This window comes from Mytilus californianus, unplaced genomic scaffold (assembly GCF_021869535.1).
Source record: "Mytilus californianus isolate M0D057914Y unplaced genomic scaffold, xbMytCali1.0.p SCAF_32, whole genome shotgun sequence".
Classification (NCBI taxonomy): Eukaryota; Metazoa; Mollusca; class Bivalvia; order Mytilida; family Mytilidae; genus Mytilus; species Mytilus californianus.
This window is the reverse complement of record NW_026262682.1, coordinates 369,259-382,916: the sequence shown is the minus strand read 5'-3', so window position 1 is coordinate 382,916 and position 13,658 is coordinate 369,259. Positions and strand designations below refer to the sequence as shown.

At 31.7% G+C, this 13,658-nt stretch overlaps 2 long non-coding RNA genes across 2 annotated transcripts; one reads left to right on the top strand and one right to left on the bottom strand.

The window, feature by feature from the left end:
• Positions 1–9,817: 9,817 nt before the first annotated feature.
• On the bottom strand, positions 9,818–12,271 carry LOC127736541 (uncharacterized). Its single transcript, XR_007999008.1, has 3 exons — positions 12,181–12,271; positions 10,910–10,977; positions 9,818–10,025 (listed from the first exon to the last, which is right to left on the bottom strand). It is a non-coding gene; the product is annotated as an uncharacterized LOC127736541 (long non-coding RNA).
• Positions 11,623–13,009, top strand: LOC127736542 (uncharacterized). Its single transcript, XR_007999009.1, has 3 exons — positions 11,623–11,694; positions 12,551–12,612; positions 12,910–13,009. It is a non-coding gene; the product is annotated as an uncharacterized LOC127736542 (long non-coding RNA).
• The last annotated feature ends 649 nt before the right edge of the window (positions 13,010–13,658 follow it).

The window sequence follows — 13,658 nt, the reverse complement described above, 5'->3', positions numbered from 1 at the left end:
TCAGTGTGGTTTTTCCGCGCTATACCTTTCATTCTTAAAATAATAGGAAAAGGTCATTGATAGGGTTCTGAAAGAATTTAGGGTCAGTGTGGGTTTTTCTACGCTAAACCCATATTCCAATTCTTTGCTCAGAAGGAAATGTTGGAAGAGACACAAAAATCATGAAATACCAAGTCCACCATGTATCTAGAATTTAGAAGTAGACGTTTATACAGACTTCATAGGCAGGCTGGATGCTGCATTGGCCTTTCAGTACCAGACACCCCTGGGATATGACAACACAATTTACCGGATATGACATAGCAATTCACTGGATTTGACAACAATTAATGGATATGACTTGATTAATAATGTCACACTGACATGCACTGTAATTATTATTATTTTCCTTTCTAAAAAAAGGTAATGTTAATCTTTGCAATTTTATTAGGTATCCAGGTGATGGTTAAAATATCTGGTCATCTAAAATGTGTATAGGAAACAGTATCATGGTAGGTTGGCCATAGGGTTGGTCATTTGATTTATTATGATCTGTACCATTTTGAACAAAATTATGACAAGTGTTTTAGCTTCTCATCAGGATTTCATAAATATTCTGCTAAATTTCTAGCTTTTTTATAACTAATTTTGATGTTTATAATCATTGATAAAGTTTAAACATGTTTAAGTTTTGTACACAGTTTTTTTGTGCATTAAAGATTTCTTCTTTCAAAGAGTAAAGTTTAAAAATAATCTAATATAAATAAAGATGGAAAAAATTATTAAATAATTCAAAGTACTAGAAATATCAAAAAAGGCCATTAAAGATTTCTTCTTTCAAAGAGTAAAGTTTAAAAAATAATCTAATATAAATAAAGCTGGAAAAATTATTAAATAATTCAAAGTACTAGAAATAGCAAAAAGGGCCAACAATAAAATCCTAATGACTGGCATTATAACAAAATTATCCCGAATTTTTATTGGAATTTGAATTTAAATTTGTTTTGTTTCAAAGAAGGTGTAATAAAAAGTTGTTTCAAAGAAGAAGTAAAAACAAAGTGGTTTCAGAAAAGATGTGAATGGCATTTAAGGGTTTTCTTGCTGTGTAAAATTCTCCATGCTTCATTTCATGCCATATTTTGTATTGCATTATTTCATCAGTCCAAGTCAAGCACCTTCAGGAAATTCTGATATTAAATGAAACTGATTTTTTTCTCTCCTTGGACAATGTCTGACAAAAGTTATTTATAAATAGAGTAAATGATAAATATGCGAATAAGTCATATTCTTCTTTAATTTACCGGTTAACAGGTCAATGTTTAAAAAATATCAATTATGCCTGTATGTAACAATATTTCTTCAAATAATGGCAAGTATTTAATTTGCTAAAACCGTAAAAATAACAAGTAATTGAAATCACTAGTTTCTTAAGACTAAAAAATAAAGGTGGGCAGCAAACTTGGGAAAGTTTTGTAATCATTTTGTTATATAAATTACAATTAATACATACATAGAAATTCAACTAATTTTCACACAGCAATTTTGTTAAAGTGAACAGTATAAAAAAAGGTTCCCCTTGGACTGAAATTTGCAATGTGGTGGTGGGTGGGGAATGCAGCCAAGATATGTAAAATCTTGCCAGTCACAAGCCTGGAAGGAAGGTAACTTCAATCAATATGGAAGTGACCTTCTCAATGCAGAGTGAACCACCATAAGAAGGAATAAACTAGTTTAGTGTGATTTTTCAGAAAATAAATTTGTACAAATTAACAAAAGGCACTTTGAAAATGTTGCAACGAGAACGATCAATAGAGATTTACTACAGATTGAGTTCAATATTTGTGGGATATCAATTTTCGAACATTTCATTGGTGAACCAAATTAAAAAATTTCAATGAACAATATATCAAAATATGACTTCCTTAATAAGAGGGGCCTGATGGGTTATTTACGTTCTTCGTGATCGGCGTATTTTCGCTATCGTGATCCGTTTTTCTACAGATTTTTTTTTTTTATATTTTCGTGATCCGTGATCATGAAAATTTATGTTCTGTGAATCGTGATTGACAAAAAAATCAACTCGTGAATCGTGATGAGACCCCAACCCCCGCCCCCATCAGGCCCCTCTAATAAGGATCTGATATTTGTGACAATATTAATGTTCTGCATTTCTAGTACAATGAAGATTTGATTTAATTGTTTTTGTGTCAATCGAAAATTAAGTAATATTTTGAATAGTCCATTTCAATGCTTATTTAGATACAAAAGACACTTATCAGATTTACATGTACATGAGTTTTTTTGTAACACAGGCAAGGTAAGCAAAGAGATCTATTTTCATATATTTCCACTTACAATATTCAACCAAGTTAGTTTGGTACCCCTGATGCTGTTATAAGGTAATGATCCATTACATATAAATTGACAAATTTTGTACTGCATGGAATTCTGATGTTATCATGTGACAGCACATGGTGCGTGTAATAATGAAATCTAACCCGGAAAAACAGACAATCTCGGAACTTTATTACAACTATATATTAGCATGATTAGACTAGTTCAAACACTTTTTCAAATAATCAATTTATATCTACCATGTCTATATCAAATATGTCCTACTTGTTAGTAATTTTAGTAAAAATTCAAAGATTATTACTTGCGGATCTCTGTATTTTATCAGCATGTGCAATAATTTCCTATCTTACATTTCTTAAGCTACATGTACTTTGATGGATTGTAGCGCACCCTTCCTTTAATATTTACAGAACAGATAATACATTATATCATAGAAAAAAAGGTAGCAATTAGACTATATGGAAAAATAAGGAGATGGTGTATGACCAACAATGAGGCAAATATCTGTCACCGTATGGCCTTCAAAAGTCAATAATAAGAAAAACCATCATTTCCCTCGAGGCGTCCACTACAATACTTAATTGATGAGGGGTGCCGCTGAGATTCTGTTACACCACCCTTCGAGTGGAATATTTAGGGCTAAGATTCTGCAGTAATGATTACTTACAGCAAGACTTTTGGCTGAGAAAAATGACAGGGCTTTTCATATATATACATGTACAAGTAATTGGAACTATAATGACCTTAATGCTTATATATTTCTGATAGTTTTCCACACCTATTTAGTCTGGACCGTAAGCCACTAGTCCGATGCCCTAGACTATAGTAAAATTTCATTCGGACTAGTAAATTTTTGAAAACCTTTGCTTAGACACATACCATAAATGTGGCAATACGGTCTCCTTACTCCTTACTAGTCGGAAAAGTTTTTAGTGCAGACTGCCTATTCCAGCGGAACATTCCATCATCGTGTACATAGCAGACTATATGGTAATGGTAATTATTTACTGGTTAGAAAACTTGTTAAAAAATGAGAAGTATGCATTGATTTCATTCAACAATATACATGTTCAAGTCATGTGGACATATCACATATCGTTTTCTGTCAATGGGGAGTGGTTTCTATCCACACTCGTACGAGATTTAGTGATTTTTGTACGAGTGTGGATAGTTAAACCCCCCATTGACAGAAACAAGTGCATGTTTTCTAAACATCACATAACACATGTCATCGCCATCGAAGTCCGGGACTAATGCCACAAGAAGGGGTCTCTCAAATACTTCACGCTCAATAATACTTCTTATTCATTAGAATCAATCATACCTAAGGGACAGTTTGTCGCCGGATGATTAATCTGGCGACAGCATGGTGATACACACGTGGTTGCCCGTTAAAATTGACATTTTGCGACTAATTCTTGGTAAATATGAGTATTTATCGCTTGAATTACAACTTACCTATTTAAAAATGATCATTCTTGCTTTCCACACTGACTTGTCTGCCAAATAAACTACAAAACTGCAGCAAATTTCACGTTTAGACATGAAAATTCCTTTCTGTTGAAAACCCAGACAGGTGCTCGACTCATTCATCCTGCAAGCATCTTTACGACCCCGACAACATTTTGAATGGTCGTTTAATAAAAGTAGGCGGGGCCTAATCCGCGATAACAAAACGGCTAAATTTAATAAACTTTACGTAAATCTTTGAATATGAGGTTAAATATCAGTCACTATGATATAAATGCATCATATTTCAATAGTTTTATTAACAATTAGGCATCTAAATAAGTGCTACTAACAAATGTAGCCTTGTGACGCCGAGATTTATCTGATGACGTCATGAATAATAATGAGGAAAATAGAGTTATCTGCGCTTGGTAAAAACTCCGGGAAAAAAATCGAAAAACTGCCTTAACGTACCCGCGTTAATCTATTTTATAATAGAATCTAAAATATGGTGTCAAATCTTTCATATGGATTTTTTTTGTAAAAAAAAAAAAAAAAGATGCAACATTTGCAGATATAATTTAAAAGCAGTGTAAGGGAAGTAATCAAAATGTTGTATGTGGATTACCTCCCTTACACTGTTTTAAATTGTCTTAATTGTTCATTAACCATTACTTCATACATAATTTAAAAGCAGTGTAAGGGAGGTAATTCAAATGATGTATTTGATTTATCTCCCTTACACTGCTTTAAATTATGTTTTGTACTAAAGTATTTGTCCATATAAAAATACTTATTTTTTCTCCTTTTTTGGCCCCTTGTTCCTAAAATTTTGAGGCAATTACCCCCAAAATCAATCCCAGCATTCCCTCCCCTAAATTTTTTGAACCCCCTTATGATTCATCACCCCCCAAACTCAATCCCAGACTTCCCTTTGTGGTATGGTACCTTGCAGTACAATTTCAGAGACATCCATACACTTGAACACAAGTTATTGTCTGGAAACTAGAAAAATGCTTGTTTTTAGGCCCCTTTTTGGCCCCAAATTCCTAAACGTTAAGGCAATTACCCCCAAACTCAAACCCAGCTTTCCTTTTGTGATATGGAACCTTGTAGTACAATTCCATAGAGATCCATCCACTTACACACAATTTATTGTCCTGAAACTAAAAAATGCTTGTTTTTTGCCCCTTTTTTGCCCCTAATTCCTCAAATTTTGAGGCAATTAACCCCCAAAATCAATTCCAGCCTTCCCTTTGTGGTATGGTACCTTGCAGCATAATTTCAGAGAGATCCATACACTAGAACACAAGTTATTGTCTGGAAACTAGAAAAATGCTATTTTTGGCCCCTTTTTGGCCCCTTATTCCTAAACGTGTTGGGCAATTACCCCCAAACTCAATTCCAGCTTTCCCTTTGTGATACGGAACCTTGTAGTTCAATTTCAGAAAAATCCATACACTTACACACAAGTTATTATCATGAAACTAGAAAAATACTTGTTTTTTGCCCCTTTTTTGGCCCCTAATTCCTAAAATTTTGAGGCAATTACCCCCAAAATCAATCCCAGCATTTCCTTTGTGATATGGAACCTTGTAGTACAATGTAAGAGAGATCCATAAACTACCACACAAGTTATGTCTGAAAGTTACAAAAATGCTTATTTTTGGCCCCTTATTCCTAACTGTTGGTACCATAACCCCCAAAATCAATCACAACCTTCCTTTTGTGGTATTGAACCTTATGGTAAAATTTCAAGGAGATCCATTCACTTAAACTAAAGTTAGAGTGCGAAAACCAATGTGTCTTCGGACGACGACGACGACGACGCCAACGTCATACCAATATACGACCAAAAAAAATTTAATTTTTGCGGTCGTATAAAAACCCATGGTTTAATTAATAATTGAAGGCCTTTACACTTTCATTTTCTAATAATTAATAAGAAGCTGCTTTTGGTTAACTCTGTTACTTTTTGCATCCAATTAAATGATTAATCATTATGATTCAATAAAATAATGGTTTCATATATATTTTTAGACTGAAGAAAGAGAGATGTAAAAATGTGAAACCTATGAAATGAGAAACTCAAGACCTGATTTCTGTGAACAACCATACACTAAAGCTTAAACTTAAAATACATTATATTTTGTACCGATAAAGTTGATAAAAAGTTATAAAAATTATACCCAATTTCTAATTTACAGGATAAAAAAGTATTCCATATACCATCAGCTTGTGCGTCAGCAATAGTGTTAGGACAGCACGATATACACGGATATCTTATTAATGTAGGTAGACTTGAATTAACACACATACAGGTTGTCAGTAGCTATCTCAGAATTGTATCATCCTCTAATTAATAACAATACTAGGCACTTTTAACTTTTTCTACTTCAACATCAACAATTTTTTTTAACTCTACAAGAAGAAATAGTGATGTTAATATTGATCAGACTTAACTGTAGAGTTACATCTTCTGTCATACATACAAAAAAATTAAATCAAATTAGTGATTAACTACGAGAAAGGTAAATGTGTATTATTTTTCACAGGAAGAATTATCTAACTACAACATCTTGATTGGAGCCATCATTGAGTCCCAAAATCATTGGACACTTTTAGTGAGTATACCCCAATTTCCATAAACTTATTAGTGAAAGGTAATAATAGTACTAACAAAATATCTAAGTTTTAAAAAGAAAAACGTTCCCTATGGTAAGCTCTAAGTATCACTGGACCAATCAGAATGAATAAGATTTCAAAGCTTCCTTAAATTGAATTACTTTAGAATTAAAAACTATTTAACAAACATCTAAGAAATGAAGGTTTGAGTTAACACATTTCATATATTGACCATAACAACCTCAACAAAATAACTAATGCCAATTTTTTCCGTCCAAAAACCTGTTTAATAAATGTATATGTTTTGTTTTGCAAGGCTGTTTATCCAATGGAAAAAGTTCTGCTTTATATCAATCCATTGGAGGAAATACAAGAGTAAGAGACATTGAAAGGAAATGGAGGTAAAATATCTATAATTGTAAGAGATGAAAACATTGTTCAGAAATAAATAAAAAATAAGAGACTTGTTTAACATAATTCTGCAGTATACTTTATGAACAACCATATGGGTATTAGATATGTACTAACGAGGTTATTACAAAGGATTATAACATGTTAAATCATAAATGTAATACCTGTATCTCAAAAAAAAAACACAACAAGAGTCAGTTTAGACATTAAACAGCCATGCAAAAAAAGTATTGCTACCAAAATCCTTGAAGTATATTCTTATTCGAGAATAGAGCACCTTAAGATTGTATGATATGAAAAATGGCATGTAATGTTATTTTTATAATATACTTCAACAGAAGACATACAGATAAAAATCTTTTTTAAAACTTTGAAAAAATGCTTTTGTTGTAATATTTATTTTGCATTTTTTAATTATTTATTTTCCTGATTCCTAATAATTTTTTTATGTAATCAACTTTGGTATGTTTACACAAAAATTTGTACCAGTGAGGTATATTTTACGGAATTTGCAGAATGACGTAGAAATGTCATCCGATAACGTTACAGTAAAGCATGCGATAATAACCGGAAGCAGTTGATATGAAACAAAAGCAGTTGATATAAACCGGAAACAGTTGATAACAAAAGTCATATCACACGGCTAAGGCAATTATTCAACTTTAATGAAAAAAAATATGTACAAAGAAGTTTTATCATGGGGTACAATTAAACCATTACTTTCTATAAGTATATGATAATTATATATATATATCATAGATATTTTGTGGAAGGCAGAAACAATGAAGGTGTTGCTGATTTGTCCGGTAACTGGAAAATTCAGACAGTAAATCATGAACGACAGAAAGATTCCACTTCATGTGGTATTTACGTCATTAAAGTAAGAATATGTTTGGTACTATAATGTGGATAATTTCATATGCATATTTCCCTAATGGGGTGATATCACATATTCAAATATTCTGAGGTGATCATATCCATTATGAGGTGTTATAAAGACAAGAATTGCATTTATTAGATTAACAAGCATTCTGAGAGTATTGCATGGCAATACATAGTCCCCTACCGGTTAAAAATTCATTATACTGGAACAAAATGCTAACTTGTTCTATAACTTGTCATGGTGTAAACAAATAGAAAATATCAAGTCAATATCTTCAAGCATCACTAAAAACAGTGTGGAAAACTGAATATATGAATCCAAGGACCATAACTCTGCACAAAATTATCAGACTGAAAGAAAAATTTAAACTTGATCTGTAACTTGTCATGATAAAACTATATACCAATTGTCAATCAATATCTTCAAGCATGATGAAAAAAAGTGTGGAAAACCTATAACACTCTAACATTAGATATTACGTAATACAATGTATATCTATTTTCGAATTACAATCAAATATAATTAATAGTTCCAAATATTTTTTTTCTTTCATTTGTCACAAACTAATATAGATTTGTAACTTATCTATAAAATGTCAACAACTTTTATCTACACAATGTAATGTAATGAAATATATACTTTAATAAAAATAGATTATTATCAATTAAAGGATTTCACTTAATAAAAAAAAAAATATATATATATATATGTAGCATTCAAAAAATTAGTTTATACAAAATAACATATAAACCTGCAACAAAATTCCTCAAACAATTTACCAAAGAATGTCTTTTAAAAAATGAGTTATCTCCCTTTGTACAGATATATGGTTTAACATAGTACTCTAACATTAGTTATGGATTTTTTTTATGGACCATAACTCTGGACTTAATCATCAGACCCGAACAAAATTCGAACTTGATCTATAACTTGTCATTATAAAACTATATACCAAATATCAAATCAATATCTTCAAGAACGAAGAAAAAAAGTGTGGAAAGCTGAGTTGCCGGACTGACGGATGGACAGACAGAGTGCAAACCTAAAGTCCCCTTCGACTTCGTCGGTAGGGGACTATTAAAATCCTCATATTTTTTTAACCATCTATTTGAGAAAATGGTATGTGAATTTTACCTGAAATAGTTGAAATTGTGTGAAATTAATTATTTTACTTTTTGAGTATGTGGTGGAAGAGTCATTCAGTGAGCTTTTGTGACTGGGAATCTGATATAGATTTAGATGTAAACTATATTATACCTATTTGCTTTAATCTTGTCCTTCCAATGTCTCCTTTCATGGCTTATCTCATATATCATCTTCTTCTTAGTTTGCAGAATCATTGATATCCGGTGAGGATTTAATCTTTAATGACGAACAGGGCTTTCTACAAGATGTTCGTTATGGAATCGCCAAACAGCTACTAGATGTTTCTGGTAAGTAATGTTGTTTGTAGTCAAAATGTTCATTTGAATAGAAAAGAAAATATGTGATGTTCTGGTCAAATACCTACTTCGCTGAAAGAGAAAGAGGATTTAGCCATCACAAAATAAAATGTTTCTTGCTGTCAATGAAATGGTTTGAAACATGGTATATTAATATTAAATATGCATTCTTCTATTTTCATTTGATATTACAATCACATGTTTCAAAGATTATTTTTATGTATCTGTAGCCGTGTTTCTATTTTTACTTATATTGACTCTATGATTCTATTTATACGTATATTGGAGGTCAATATGACAATATCTTGCTAAATTTAAATGTATGACAATAAAAATAACAACCAGAGTAAGCTCTGCAGCAGTCAGCATGCACTAAACATTTCAAGAGTTTTTTTGTAGAATGCAGACCCTAAGAATACAAGACAGCTAAAGCAACAATCTATGAAGTTGTTAAAAAATATTGATATTTTCAATAACATGTTTTATTTCTTTCAAAAATACAATTTAAAAACATTGAACGCCATTTTCCTAATACATTATTAACATATGTAATATAAATTAGAAATTAAGAACTTTCACTCTAATAATATATTATATATGGACCTGTTAGATTGTATTGACAATTGGACTTCGTAATTGGTTAATTTAATCTGAACAGGTCCATATGTAACATATTGACCTCATCCCAAGTCCATAATTGATTAACGATTCTTCATTGCAGAAAGTATTGAAGGTACATGTTGGGCATGTCAAAATACGGCAACATTAACAGGATTCGTAAACTGGGTAAAATGTGTAACCTGCGAAAATTCCTTCCATGCAGTGTGTGTTTACACCAGCAGTAATTTAGGCAGTGAGAATTCAGTCTTTCAGTGCTACATCTGTGTCAGATTGAAAAAAAACCAGGTATATATTGTTATGTTTTACGGTATGCTTACATACTGTTGCAGTGCACATTATCAACACTGAATTTATATTGTTAGGTGACATTTTGGTGTTCTACTACCAAGAAAACCTCAATTAACATCATTTTGAGGTAGATTTTATTTTTAAGTCATGTTACCTTGTAAAAACAGATGCACATGATGTATTCTCTATAGTTTTAATTTTGATTTGCTAAAGAGTTGAAATTGGTACGTCATTTCATTTTGTTGGTAAGTTTTTTCATAGGCAACCAGATCACAAAAACTCATTTTTATATAGATTATTGCAATAATACAAATAGCTAATAGCTAATATTTGTACCAGTTATTAGAATACAAGTTTTAAAAAGCGTAAAATAAAAATAGTCATAAAATGTCATATAAGGCCAAAACAAATATATGTCTATTTACGGTTACCCAACCGACCCTAAGTCATTTTATTTTCATCGTAAAGTGAAAAATAAACTGAACTTGTGTAAGTTAGTTTTGCCAATAATATAAATCAATTTTCTGATACATTTAAGTGTTCACAATCGTGAATATGATACCTGTTTTAAGAAAATTCGCGACTGGTGTGATAAAATAAACACTTTGCGGCCATTTTTGTTCCAAACAATAACAAAGGAAAGTAATTCAATCATTAAAAATATGGCTTAACTCGGCCCATAATCAAATTGAACCAAGAAATGAAACAAAGGGCATAGCTCAAAATCATGTCACAAAAAAATAAAATGAAAAAGAAATTAAATTGGAAAACCGACCTACCTACCATATCTTTTTGAAGTATGCAACCTTAAACACACATATATTTTTATTTTGGCTTATTATTGCTTACTTATTACCTCTATTTCAATTGGTATTGTTTTTCAGCCAAGTGTAACAAACTCCCACCCGAAAGAACATGTTGTTCCTAAAAGGAAAATGAGAAGACCCAGGTTTAAAAAAAATACCAACCAATGAAGATACAATGCAGGTACTGTAATCAAAAATAAAAATATGATATACAAATTAACTGTTTACACAAAGATATGTTAAAGTTGTATTGGTTATTTTTAAAAATTCAAATATCTAAGTCAATAAACGATGGCTGCATGGGCAATATACAATTGCAAATAAAAATGTATACATACTAACATGGACATTTCCTACACACATGTAGGTAGTTCACAAAAAACAAAACAAACATAACAATTTTTTTTTAGAATTATTATTCAAAATGTTTGAAGTTTGTAATAAAAGAATAACCAAATAATCTACAAAGATAAAAATGTGTCACAGAAAATATTTTCTACGGTGTAACATCCAATTATATGTAGATTTAAACAAATGCATTGTTTGTTGTTTTTTTTTCAAGTGAACAGCACAGCTATTAACAGCAATCACAACGCACACTGGCTGTTTCAAGGAACTAATGCACAGGTACTGACAGAATATTGATAAATATACTGCAGCTGTGCTATTTGCGCAGTCAAATTGCATTGACCGTATATTCATATGTGATATACAGTCACTGACCGTATATCACTTTGTTTGTGACTTTGACAATGCGTTTCCGTACACATTGGATGATATGGATTTGTTAATCAAAGGATCATCAACAGTAGGTGAAGAGACTGTAGCAGAGATGGTATGTATAATTTAACAATGCATTTATTCATTCAACTGATATAGTTCATTACATAAAAAGCATTCTGACAGTTTTGCATAGCAATACGTAGTCCATACTAGCCTGGCAATACACAGTCCGTAGCCTGGCATCGTAACCAAATCTAATACTTTGTCAAAAGGGCCAGGCTTAAAACAATCCATATGACCAAATTTCATGCTTGAACAGAAACTGAATTACTGAGCATGCACATATTCTATAAACAAGAAATATATGTACCTCTATGGTCGGGTTGTTGTCTCTTTGACACACTCCCCATTTCCATTCGCAATTTTATGTACCGCATTGTTAATCAACTTGTGAATCACACTGTGAATTAATAAATAATATTTTGGATAAGATTTGCTAAATTATTCAAAATTTGCATTTTAAGCAAAATAAAAAAAAAGGATTTTCATAAAATTTGTTACAATACAAATATTTCCTACATTGTTTAAAAAAACTCACTATCCAATCATGCATCATTCTAACATCCAATTAACAAAACCATGTCGTTGTAATCTGCATTGCTCTACTACTAACTTGATCTGTAACTCCTATAAAATCAAATCAAATCAATATAGACGTGTGCAAAAGTGATTATTTGAGTGAGTTTTTAAGTCCAAGGACCATAACTGCAGAAAATCATCTAACCAAATCTAAACATATATTAACATCTGTAATTTTCCATAATAAAACGCCAATAAACGAATAAAAAATTCAAGCGTGAGGGAATAAGTGCCAAAAATTGAATATTATAGTGAAGTTTCTAAGTTTGAAAACCATAAATCTCGATAGACCAAGTGCAAACATTATAAAAAATATTTCCTGTTTTCAGTTTGAAACTTATGTAGAAGCCGGACTGAAGGAGGTTATGGAGATAAGAAATGGATGTACTGAGTAAGTTAATAATTCAATAAGAGGGTACAAATTTTCAGCATCTTAAAATTGTTCAACTTGCAATATAATGATATGGAAAAAATATAGTAGCATTTTAATTAAACTTTGATCTATCTGTAATAAATTTTAAAATGAATTCAAGTAACTATTTATAAGTAAATTCATTTCAGAGGATTAACTTAAGTTTGTTATGACACAGGATTAAATATGTGTCAAGATAACAGGATTAAAAATGTGTCATAATAAAAGTTGTCGATTAATCATATCTAGTGATAACCAATTTATTTCATTTAACAGATATCATAGTCCCCACTGGAGACACATCAGGTTTGTCAATAATATTCCACTCGTACATCACATTGAAATGCGGAATGATGCTGATGGAATGGGCCGTAGGTAGGGACTCTGTGGGAACGTCACGTCAATAAACTCATATCTGCCGTAATGCATAATTGGTGTTATCGACGTTGGTAAAAATTTCAAAAAAAAAAATGTTTTCATTCGATGTCAGTTAAAAATAAAATATCACAGGATACTTGAATTTTAGCTCTTCAAACTAGGCTACCCCCCAAGGGTGACTGGGGAATAGAAGTATGGTCACCATTGGTCTTCCTCCGACCGGCAGTAAAACCCGTGCTAAAGTGGGGCGTCCGTTTGGCTGTGCGGGATGTACAAATTTGCAGCCACGTCCGGTCAGAATGGGGACGTTAAATCCGATGCCTCGTGTAAAGAGAGTGCCACGCTCTTTGCACGTTAAGAACCCTTGCAACAACTCTTTGAGGGGTCCGTAGGTGACCTGTTGCAAGGCTAAATTTCTGTCCCTATCCAATATACCCTCATTTCCCGTGGCAGTCTAAATTTCTCCGACCTTAATCCCTTAATCTATTACAGAACCTACCTATTGTATTTATTGTGAACTTGTTCTCGTCCTGAATATGCATGAAATATTTGCCACTGGACGTTAAGCAACCAACAATCAATCAATCAAACTAGGCTAAAAGTTATAGACTTTACCCTTTTGTATCTATATTTCATAACAATGTGAA